Genomic DNA, 9497 nt, shown 5'->3' on the forward strand with positions numbered 1-9497 from the left:
GAAGAGATTGGGTAAAGACAAGTACCATAGCTTTGATGAAGTGAATGAACATTGCATCCAGTGATGAAATTGCATTGGTAGTCCTGAAGATGTTTAGGATGTACCTTCATACGAGTGGATCTCCTTGGAGGAGGAGGAATTGATGTATGATCTAAGGATACATTTGTGTCAGCATCCAAAGAATTGTCTGAAACAGCTTCCTGATACTCAACATTAGGAACTGATTGTTTAGTCTCTACATGCTCTCGTGGTGGATGCATATCATATAGTGTAGAAGAATCAACTGTGAGTGGCCAAGGGAATTCTTGTTTGGATTGGTTTGGCACAGAAAAAGGAAAATATTCCTCATAAAAGATAGCATTTCTGGAAACGAAAATCTGCTTGGACAGGAGATCATAGACCACATACCCTTTTGTACCATCTTTGTGACCAAGATAAACACATTTTCGAGCTCTTGGATCAAATTTGGAACGACCAGCTGGTAATGTAGATGCATATGTCAAGCATCCGAAAGTCCTTAAGTGGATAATCAGAGGTGGTTCTTTGTATAAAAGATCAAAAGGTGACTTGTTTTGTAGTATTGGGGAACAAATCCTATTTATAATGTGTATAGCATAACTAATGTAGTAAGACCACAAGCTTTTTGGCAAATTGCTTTGAAAGAAGAGAGCTCTTGCAACATTAAGAATATGTTGATGCTTTCTTTCAACAGCCCCATTTTGTTGAGGGGACTCAACACAAGAAGTCTGATGGAGAATGCCTTTGGAAGCAAAAAATGCATTCATACAAAATTCCTGTCCATTATCACTCCGAAAACATTTGACAACAGTTTTAAATTGATTTTCAATGAGAGCCACAAATTCCTGAATATGTCCACGAGTTTCTGATTTCGTTTTCATAAGGATCCCCCAAGTATAACGACTATAGTCATCAACAACAGTTAAGAGATATCAATATCCATGAATTGAACTGATAGAACAAGGCCCCCATATATCTATATGCACAATATCAAAAGCAGAATTGGAATTCAAAGATTTATTTGGAAATGACAGCCTCTTTTGTTTTGCCAGATGACAGATATCACACGGATCATCCAAATTTTTACAAGTAATGAATGGAAATTGAATCATCATGGATTCTATGACATACTTGGAACAGTGGCCTAAACGTGAATGCCATACATCATAATGTTTTGACTGTACAGTAAGGCTATTATTACAATGACAACTATCCTTTATTTCATGACTACAGACTACATTTGGAAAACTTGTATGCTGCAGCATGTACAAGCCATTCACCAATTCAGCTGAACCAATCCTCTCCATGGAGGGCACTTGCTGAATAATGCACATTGGATGCTGAAAAACCACACGACAGTTAGAATCCTTTATCAGTTTATTTACTGATATTAAATTCACTGTGAATTCCTTGACATACAGCACATTTGTTAATGTGAGAGAGGTTGAAAATACTACTGTTCCAGAGAGATAGGTAAATACTTGACTTCCATTAGGCAGAAAGATAGCAATGGGCTTAATTTTCTGAATATTACACATATTTGTACAAGAACAAGCAATGTGATCCGTAGCTCCTGTGTCTAAAATCCATTGAGAATTAGAAATACCTGATGAGGTCTCTGTGGTTTCTGCATTAAGGGCCCTAGCTTGGACCAGGTTACTCGCATGAGGTGTTTGCATTGTTTGTTGAATCATCTCAAGGATTGTCTTGTACTGTTCCTTTGTAAAATTGTCCTTCACATCAGCTTGTGAAGAGTTGTTGATCCTTTCAACATTATTTTGCACTTCATCAGTACCTACTCCCATTGTATTTGCCTTGTGTGTGAACCCATCATCAGTCTTATGTGTGAATCCTCTCTGCTTGAAACCAGGAGGAAAGCCATGTTTCTCAAAACATGTGTCAATTGTGTGACTCGTTTTTCCACAGTAAGTGCACAGTCGTGATGGACCTGATCTTCCTCTACCATTGTAGAATCCACGTCCTCTCCCTCGTGGATAAGAACGTCCTCTTCCTTGACCCTGTTCCACAGAATTGTAAAATGACCTATGTATATCTTGATTGACAACACCTTCTTCTATCTTTAGTTGCCTCTCTTGTTGCATAACCAGAGAAAAAACTCTGTTGACTGATGGCAGTGGGTCCATTAACATTATTTGAGACCTCACATTTGAAAATTGATCACTCAATCCCTTCAGAAATCTAATTGAATAATCCCTTTCTCGAATCTTTTTAACTTCTGTTGAAATTGAACAGCAAGGACGCACACACTTGCATGTTGGTGTTGGCTGCAAAGCTTCTAGTTCATCCCAAAGTATCTTAAGTTTGGTGTAGTAATCAAAAACAGTACTATCACCTTGTTGTAATCTATACAGGTCATCTTGTAAATCAGAAATCCTAAAAACATCTGATTGAGAAAATCTTTCTTTAAGATCATTCCACACATCGAAAGCTCTCTCCATCCATAATATCGACTGAGAGATGGAATTTGTTATTGATCGATGCAGCCATGAGAGGACCATGGTGTTGCATCTCTCCCATGCTGCATACTTCTGATCCATTGGATCTGGTATGGATATTGCTCCGTTTACAAAGGAAAGCTTGTTTTTCGAAATTAGGGCCATTTTCATGGCTCTTGCCCAGCCATGGTAGTTCTTCCCATTCATGAGTGTTGAAACTAATACAAGAGAAGGATTCTCATTAGGATGCAAAAAATAAGGACTACCTGTGTCCGAAGCATCAAAGACGTTTGATGCATTTCTCGATACTGTGCTCAAGTTTGAAACACGATCTGCTACTACTTCTTGATTGTCAGGGCTCTGATTCGCCATTAGAAGAAACTTCAGAGAATTACTAAGGTGAAACGCTTCACGATCAAGAAACGAATCGAAGAAGAAAACAGAAAACGAAAATGGCGATCAGAGCTCTGCGTAGAGCTCTGATACCATGTTACGATTGCAAACAGAAAACATAAAGGTGTTTATTTATATCAGTGGTAATGAATCAAAAGTAATTAAGTTACACTGTTCACATCATATATACAGGATATTCCATGAAGCGCAATATGACACTTTATCATAGCGCGGTAGAAATTTATGTCTTGCGAAATGATCATATATTTGTAGTAATAATTAACCCGCAGTCACGAAATATAAAAAACACAAGCCGAGTGCGTGTACCTTTTTTTTGGTAGGAATTGAAGTTTATCTCTCCCCACAGACGGCGCCAATGATCGGAACAGGTTTTTACAACTGGGCCGATCATGTGATCTTCCTCTACACAGCATGGAACCGTCTTGGGTCAGAGCATCTTGAAGTTGGGCCGCTTTATCCCATGGGTCTTCAATGGAACGCGATGAGGGTGTACCTGCAAGACACTCTGACTGTCAAGTCATATTTGGTTCAAGCAGGTTTAATTATGTAGAAGAAGATGATGTACCTTGTGGTGAATACATGTATTTATAATGAAGTGATGAGCAGCTTGGGAGATGTTACTTAGTGATCAGTTTGCTTTGTCTTGGAGGCAAAGTAATAGAGCTGCCATGTTTAATGTTGAGGAGCTTGATGAGATAAGGCCATTAATATTGTGCAGCTTGCTGTCATGGAGTCTGCTGTCATAAGCTTTTAAGGTTGTGCAGCTTGGAGAGATGGGCTTTGCAGCCTTTTTTGACTATGAGCTTTCTAGTAGTAAAATATTTTAGTTTGGGCCTTGTATTTTGATAATATATATCTAGGGATGGCAAAAACGAGCCAACCCGTCCTAAATGAGTCGGGTTGGGTTGGCCTAAATGAGCTGCCAACCCGACTCAACCCGACCTGATACAACCCAGACCCAAACGAGTCAGCCCGCGGGTCAAACGGGCCAGCTCGCGGGTTGGGTATTTTTTTTTTTAATTCAAAAAAATAAAAATATGACTGTATTAAAAAAAAATATGAAAACTCCAAAACTGCCATACGCTCACATCGTCGTCACTCGTCACTTTCCTTAACCCTAAGATTCTTCTGCCCCCTTGGATAGCTTGTTCACCCTATTACCATTAACCTTGCATCTTCGGGTCTATTGGCCTATTCTCTTGAAGAACGCAATCCACTACTCCCAAGGTGCAATACCCTTTTCTCTATATTTCTCATCTTTCTTTTTTATTTTTCCCCAATATATATATGAAAATGGATTCATTGTTCTTCTTCTATGTTGTTGACATTATAAGATTTGTTACTTCAATCTTTTTTCTTTTTCCAATCTGGGTACCTTTGAAGAGATCAAAGTTGGAACTTTTTGGTTGTGTTGATAATTTTAGCAGTGTTGGAGAACAAATAAGACTAGTTCCACAAAAATAAATTTTTTTGAGCCAACCCGCGAGCCAATATTTCGAGCTAACCAACCCGCGAGCCAACCCACTGGCATCATTTCGAGCTAACCCGCGAGCTTTATTCCGAGCCAACCCGAGAGCTGATTATCGAGCCAACCCGCGAGCTAACCCTAACCTGGCTCGGGTTGGGCTGGGTTGGGTTTTCTGGCTCGTTTATTTTTTCAGGCCAACCCTAACCCGACCTGTTTTTTACGGGTTGAATGCGGGTTGGGCCGGGTTGGCTCGTTTTGCCAACCCTATATATATCCAGATCAATATATATACAAGATCTTTGATTTTAAAGGATAACAAAAAATTAAACATTAAATATTGTAACTCGTGTGTTATAATTAGATGTGTTTCTTATTTACAAGATCGCGTGTCTTTTATTATTTACTACTGTATTATCCGTGCATCGTACGGGAAAAAAATTTAAAATTTTTGTCAACCGTGATTGGTTAATCTCTAAAAGAAATCAAGAATTACATCTTATTATGAAACCCTAAATGATACAATGGTGAAGGTATAAACATGAAGGAGCAAGAATGAAAAATGCAAATATTTTATTTCAAAAATATATGAAATAAAAAAATTTGTCTTGTTATTTTGTGCTATTTTTGAAGTTGAAAAAGCTACAACATTTCTATAGAACTTTGTAATTATCAACCACAAACAGAACTCTGCAATTCAAAGACATTGATTATTATGCAAATCAAATATAGTTAGGTACTCAATAATTCAATTTTCAAATATAGCCACCAATGAACCTTCTCCTCTGCATTATTATTCAATATGATCTTGTCTCATTGATTCAACCGTACACAAAATTTGCTACAAAATAAAATCAATTAATATACATGAAGAAAAAATTTTAAATGTTGTGTTGATTGTTCATTTTATTTAGATGGACTTTCATTTATCACAATCTGATTGTTCATTTTATTTAGATGCTTGTTTTTGAAATATTTACAACAATAAATTCAATTATCTTAGCCACACAAAGATGAGTTATTAGACAATAGATATAAGAAGAAGAAAAATATGTTCACGGGCAGTGTGGGTCGGCTCTCTAGGCCGAAATCATTTTGCCACCTCTAACTATCAACATTTTATATTTACATGTAATAGGTTTTCATGCTTATGTACGCACAAAAAAAGTTCTTATACTTGCGTCTACGTTACTGTGTATCTGAGTTAGTACGTTTGATATCTATGAATAATGTTCTCTTAGAAGGATTTTACAAACATCAATAAAAGAAAATGCATTATGTCAAAACCCCATCCCAAATGCTATTCACAGCTTTATAAATGAGGGAAGCCACATTCTCATCAGCGGTAGTAATAATGGTAGCGGTGGTTCCAATCTCTATCAAGGCTTTGTAAGGGTCATGTGTGTGAACTATACATACAGTTCGTGATTCAGCATTACTCATACTATGTTCCATAGATGCATTAATACCCACCTTTGATAATGCCGCCAGAAGCTTTTCCGAATCAGGTAAACCCCAATGTACCAAAGGCCTATTTCTTAAGGAGTTTTTTTTTCTCATTATCTAATAGCAAGTGATGTCTAGCATTTTCCATTAACAGCTCCCCCTTTAATCTTGCAATATTGATTTCTTCCTTTTTAAACGTTATACAATAAAACTGGGAAGCCAAATCAGTTGCAATTTTCAACTCTGAACTGTCTTTTCGGTATGCTACTTTTGAAGTTTCAGCTTCAGCATAGTACAAAATCGAGAAAGGCTTTTCACTTGAAAAGCTGATCCGCATCCTCAAATCTTCAGGGCACTAGAGAATAAGGAGTAAAAACGAAAACAGACCATCAGTTCATCACATGTATAATCTTCAATAGCAATAAAGAACTGTATGTATTATAAAGTAAATTTTGTACAATTACCAGAACAGTCTTCGGCTGCAGTGTCTTCAGCAAAGGTTGAACTTTATGCAACCTAAAATGTGGAAATCAAAAAAATGCAGAGAAAGCTAAATACATAAATCAAATGGTCATCAGCAGAGACTTCATTCTTTATTGACTAAATTTCAAAGAAACGATCATTTTGAAAAAACACACTAGTCTTAAGCAGAGGTGCTTCGAAATGGCGATGGGAAAATGGATATACCAAGGAGCCCATCCACATACTGTTAATTCTACAATCACCTCGAAAGAAACAGTTTAGTAGGGTTGATTTATATTATTGACAGGTTTTTCTCTCCCTTATGTTCCTTGGGAGACAAAATTATAAAATGTTACTAACCGGTTAATGTTCATAGAGATTTTGAAAATTATTTGCAAGAACAATGAGATATATACATGAATCTGCATGTTGGAAGAAGTAACTAAGGGAAAGGTAAACCTACCCAATTCCAGAGGGAAACAGACATTGAAGCACCTTCATTGCAACTGGCTTAAAAGGTAATAGTGCTAGCTCAGGATTTAACACATCCTGAAAAAAGTAAATTTAATTAAATATAGGTCAAAGCCATTCCCCAACTTCATTAAAAGGGGAACTTACAAGATCACACATATCAAGAAACATATCTATAACTAAAAAAAAATAAAAAAAATCAAGGAATAAAATGAGTGCAATGAAGCATCATAAGAATTTATATTATGTGAGGAATATATCACACCTGAAGGATAAGTAAAGATTTTGGATCACCACACCAACGTCGAAGCAGATGAACAATAGGACCCATACGCAGACTCCAGTGAGGACAAAATACAATGCAGGGTTCCTGCCAATTCTTTCTGTGAGCAATACATCAGTTTTGTGAGCAAATAACAATAAAAAAAGTCGAGGCAAACCATGAGTAACTTATGCAGTTTGTTAAAATTGAACACATACCTTCTGAAGGTATTAACAGAAAGTAAAACTCAACATAAGAAACACAAATTTTCCCCAAATAATTAACATTGCAAGGAAACATAATTTTGCATCTTGAAAGTGCAAACAGACACTAAATGACTAAATTAGTAAATTTGATTAACCATTTCCATTATCAAAAGCTCCTTATAAGAGAGAAGAGAAAGGAAAAACAAGGTAAAAATCTCACAAGAGTTGATGCGAATGAATAGTGGGAACCACATGAATCTTTTTCTCTTTTAGGAGCTTGAAGTGTGCAAACAATGGTTCAATAATGAAGTAGGCGCACTAATTCCAATAATTTAATAACTTTAATAGCAACATGCAATAATTTACTATCCTATTTCCATTAGGTTTTTTTTTTTGTAAGCTATTTCCGTTAGTTAACATCAAAGAAGTCGAGGGAGATTTTCCGTAACGATTTATTCGGCATGATATAAGGAAAAGAAATATTAACACAATAATATCAACATTACCTTCATCCAAAATTAATTGGGATCCGAGTTAATAAACATTAACATCATCTTTATTCCTAATTAGTTGTTATCGATAGTTGATGAATCCAAATTAAAAAAGATGATAAAATAAAAAATAGAAATTTAAAAAAATTAAAATTTCGAAAAAGAAAAATGTGAGAAAATAAAATAGAAAATAGAGATAGATTAGAGGAAAGATAAAATGATAAATAAAAAGGGGGAAAATAGATCTATAAAAAAGGAAAAAAATTAGAGAAAAATAAATAATTAAATGAAGGGAAAAATATAAAAGAAAAATATAGGAAAAAAGGACTAGACAAAGATTATTTGGAATATAGGAAGAAAAATGAGTCTTCCCCTTCGTAGTGTTAATAGTTTTCCTTCAATTCATCCTAAGACACACCATTCTCCAATCTAATTCTAATTCCATTAAGTCTTGTTTTACTACTTTGTGCTAAGTAAATTTCGACCAACCTCTTTCTCATTTTATGTCAAGCTCATGGTAACAAAATTTTATTCTCATGAAAACATCTAGGGGTCTTTGCATTAGATATCCAAATCATTTCAATCTATGTTCTCTCATATTTTCAACCACATATGTTACTACTACATTTCGTTAGATATCTTCTTTTCTTATTGTATCCATCATTCTATGACCCCACATCAAATTAACATTCTTATTGTTAGAAAGAATATCTTTAGTATATATTTAAATATCTATTTTCTTATTTCATTAGGATTTGAGTTAGGTCTGAACTAAACTCATTAATATATCTATATATATTGTACCTCTTGTATCAATTCAATACTACTGAATATTTCACAATTTCTTTCGTCTCCTGTTATTCAATATGGTATCAAGAGCCTGACGAAAGGAATCTTGATCTGTTTCTTTTTTCGGTGAACCCACTGTTCATAGTCTTAAAAAAAAAAAAATCGGATACTGTCTCACGTTTCTTTCCTTCTTCTATCGTATTTTCATCGTTGCTGAACCTTTCTCTCCACGCTCATACGTCAGAACCCCATTGAAGCCATAAATCCATCGTCAACCACCACCGTCCGGTGGCTGTTTTTGACGATCCACTTACTGACCTGCTCGTCTCGATAGCGCGGTCACGTCTGCACCAGTAGCGTCTCCAAAGGCCTCCCCACGCGCTCTCAAGCGCGCGTGCAAGGTACTTCTTTCTCTCCGATCAAGCGACGCGTGGAGGCTCTGTTCCGGCTGCGGCCTACTGCATTCTTCTCGTCTCCCCGCGATGGTTCTGGATCTAGTCCTGTTTTGGTGTTTCAACATCTTTTTTTGTTGATGCGCAGATCTCTCTTCTACCAGTTAGTTATGTGATATGTCTTTCTGATTTTTTTCTGATCTTGATTATGGATTCCCCTATCTCTTATATTTTTGGGTCTCCGGCTTCCCCTAAGTCAGAGTCTACTATTTCTTCCAATTGTATCTTTACTCTGCTGAGTGTGGATAAATTGGATGGATCGAATTATGATTCTTGGTTGTCAGATCTGCGACTTTGGTTGGATGGGCAGGATTATACATCCCATCTCACTCCTAAGGCTGACTCTATTGCGGCTAATAAGCGAACACAATGGAAGATGATTGATGCTCAGTTGTGTAGTCTCATTGAAGCTACTCTTCATCCTACAATTAAGCAGATTTTTTGACCTGCCAATACTTGTGATGCTATTTGGAGTCAGGCAAATGCATTGTACACCAATGATATATAGCGACTCTATAGTGTGTGTCAGAAATTGATGACTACATTTGCTCCTCGGGATTTCAAT

The 9497-nt window shown here is 36.3% G+C and overlaps 1 pseudogene; it reads right to left on the reverse strand.

Annotated features, from left to right (window-relative positions):
• Window positions 1-5628: 5628 nt before the first annotated feature.
• LOC133296853 (uncharacterized) lies at window positions 5629-8749 on the reverse strand (annotated as a pseudogene).
• Window positions 8750-9497: the final 748 nt, after the last annotated feature.

The sequence above is a fragment of the Gastrolobium bilobum genome, unplaced genomic scaffold (genome assembly GCF_033153095.1).
Source record: "Gastrolobium bilobum isolate Gb01-03AN ecotype WA unplaced genomic scaffold, APGP_CSIRO_Gbil_v1 utg3096, whole genome shotgun sequence".
In the NCBI taxonomy this organism is placed as follows: Eukaryota; Viridiplantae; Streptophyta; class Magnoliopsida; order Fabales; family Fabaceae; genus Gastrolobium; species Gastrolobium bilobum.